The sequence below is a fragment of the Tinamus guttatus genome, unplaced genomic scaffold (genome assembly GCF_059628265.1).
Source record: "Tinamus guttatus ecotype Peru unplaced genomic scaffold, ASM5962826v1 Tinamus_guttatus_pri_ptg000240l, whole genome shotgun sequence".
Lineage (NCBI taxonomy): Eukaryota > Metazoa > Chordata > Aves > Tinamiformes > Tinamidae > Tinamus > Tinamus guttatus.
The window spans coordinates 14690310-14693570 of record NW_028288774.1 but is presented as its reverse complement, the minus strand read 5'-3'; positions in this window follow the sequence as shown (position 1 = coordinate 14693570).

The window sequence follows — 3261 nt, the reverse complement described above, 5'->3', positions numbered from 1 at the left end:
GGACTCTTCTGTAATTTGTTCTTGCTGCATTCTCCTGTCCTTTCAAAGTAAGGATACTAAGGGTGACTGCTTTAAAAAAAAATAGAGAAAGACAAAGAAAAAAAATCCTTAATTACTGAAAGGCCTTTTGTCTGATCTTATCTTCAGAATACGCTCAGTGATTCAAATTCTGTGCTTGGAATTGGCCTCATACAGCTTGCGTTTATGTCAGCCTGAGCAATTTGCTTTTCTGAAAGCAGAGTTGGTTCCATCATTCACTAGGTAGAAGGAAATGTTACTCTGAGGAAGATGCAAGTCACTGACCATCCCTTTTTTTTAATAATTTTATTGGAAACACAGAGCCAGCACTTGAATGTTACACTTGACTTTAAAAGGTAAATGTATTGGAAAGAAGTTTAATGTGCTTAATTGCTATTTATAATACTGGTGATTGTAGTTGGACAGACTTTAGGCTATTAAAAGATATTTTAAAGTTTTGAGGAAAAATTAGCAAATTCTTTGTAAATTAGGAATTTTTTAAAAATCTCTCCAAGATGAGAAGTTTGCATGGAAAATGCCAGTACACAGCATACTTTCTTTCTCCCTGGTGCAATAACACCTTCCTTTCAATGGACAAGAAGTGGGAGCTGCACCTTGCTTCTGAATCCAACTTTGTTAATAATTCTTCCATCTGCCATTTAACTTTAAATTCTTAAGGTTAAATCTGAGGAAATTTGTTTTCCTGCATGTCAGTCTGTTTTAGTATTTTTTAAAATAGCAAACCCAAGAAAAGACAAAATCCCTGTTTAAAATAACACATGAAGTTCCCTTTAGATTTTGGTGGCAGAGACATCTAGTTAAAAACATTTTAATGCTTTTATTGCTGTATAGACCTTGCCCAGTGTCTGCTCATTAAAATTACCAATTTACACTTTACATGAATAACATGTTCTTGAATCTACTTGAAAAGACAAACGATAACTTAATTACACAAGAACCATACTTTACTTGCCCATGGTAGTTTTTTGTCCTGCTTGGATTGTGTAAAGAACTTATTTTGCTGTTCTTGTGAACACCTTTCTTTAAACGGAACACCTCTCATGCAGGTGTGTATCTCATTCTGAAAAGATAATGGCTTCCTTGCTGAAGCTAAATATTCTTTAGTAAGTAATTAAACTGTAATTCTTTTTTTCTTTTTTTTTTTTCTATTTTTTTTAAAGTTACTTATGTATATATAAAGTTAGTGATTAAAAGTCTAAATGGTCTAGGACCACACCTGGTGTGAGAGACCTCAGACTGTGGCTGAAAATAAATTATGGCTTCCGTGATTGAAGATGTTACACTTTAACAAATACATTTAGGCATATTGCATTGTAGTTGTCTCCTCAAGCATCCTGTTACTCAGCCCAAAATTATGCTTAAGCATTCCTGCACCGTAGACTTTTTTTTTTTTTTTTTCAGAGGTGCCTACAATCCAATGACACCCCCTGCTTCCTGTGCTGGCATGCAGCTGGGGTTGACAAAAAAGAAATATATCAACATTGTGAAATTTATTTCCATGATACAATTCACTTACAAATTTTGGTTGTTTATAAACATTATATATGATAATTTCTATGTCGATTTAATACTGAGGACTACAGAGCCAATAAATGGATTATTTCTGGTCCAGAACACTGGTTAGGAATTTATTTTATTGACTAATTAAGAAAATAATTACTTTAAGCATAAGGATATTTAACAGCTACCGTTTCAACATTGCCATTTTAGAAGCCTAACTTTTCTCTCTCTGGAGACCACGGTTATCTGTGCACTCTTGATATCTTTCACAAACTCATCAGCCATTCTATTGAATGACAGCACATCCAGTATCACACTTTTCCATCAGATTTGTCACTTCCTGTCGTTAGTCTGTAAAATTCTATCCGAAACTGCTTTTTTTTTCCTGTGTCAAGACCCTGTTCTGTTGCAGTCTGTCATGCCAGTGTTTGCACATAACAGATTTTGATCAAAAATATATTTGAACTATGTTTTAATACAGTCAGCTAGATTAACTGAATTGACTAGCAAGTTACAGGAGGTACTCTTGACTGGTTAAATAAGAAGATGAGCAGTTTGAAACCATGTGTTCACTTAACGGTTATATTGCTATTTAAATTTGGGACCAGGAGAAGTTGTGTTTTCCTGTAATGGTTTTTCTGCTGTAGGAACAGACATTCTGAAACAAAAACGCTAAATCTGTGAGCTTTTATAAGACATAAACAGAAATATTGGGTGCCTTTGTTTGTAAACCAAAAATAAACAAATCCCTTTAAAATGTTGTTACAGTGTTTATTGTGCATATGTGGCCTTTGTTTTTTTTTTTTAAATAGTCTAATGAAAAATAATTACCTGGATAGTATTATTTCCATCCTGATATGCATATACATGAACATATTTTTTTCCCCTTATGAAGAATCAAGTTAATGTAAGTGGTACAGCATTAAAAAATAGGGGGGGGGGAGGGAGGAGTACATTCTAAAACTCCATATGTGGTGTCACAACATAGTGACTTACTATATACATATATTTTTAAACATCAGCCTTTTTTAAACTTCGGCTGTTTTTCACCTCACTGTCTTTGCTTTTTTTTTCTTTTCTTTTTTTATAATTGCAATGGATGCAACCTAATTAATTCATGAAGACTTTCTCACCTAATTTAAAAGGGAGATAAATACCTGCTCATGCATGAGCTGTAAGCTCTGGTTTGAGGAACTACAACATTAAAGCATAGTATCTTTTTCCCTTGTCTCTTAAAGAATTAAACTACCAAACATGGGTGGATTTTTGTTGCGTTTCTTGGTTTAATCTAAATTGGAACCAAGAGACAAAGAAGTTAATGCAAGTTATATTCTTCCTGAATATTTTCTATACTAAATACTTTAATTATTTAAAAATACTAAATATTTTACTGTTTTTTTCATAGAACAGTATAGCTAATAGATCAAAAAGCAATGCGCAGGCTCATAGAGGTAACTTGGACCTGAGAAGTATCCTGCAAAGAGCTGTGAGGCATAATTTTTGAAAATACTATCTTTTTCATACTTTCCAAAGTGCTGAGCAAGCAGAGTTGAAAACAGAAAGGAAGCCAAGCCACAAGAGAAGGGCTGCTGTGAAGAAATGTAAGTGAATTGCTTTAAAATGTTGTTCTTAGTGCTTGTCATTTTTTTGTGTGCTGAGGTATATGACACTTGTTTGTTTTAGTAGCATTCACTGAATTTTGAGTAAATCCCTAGAAACTGT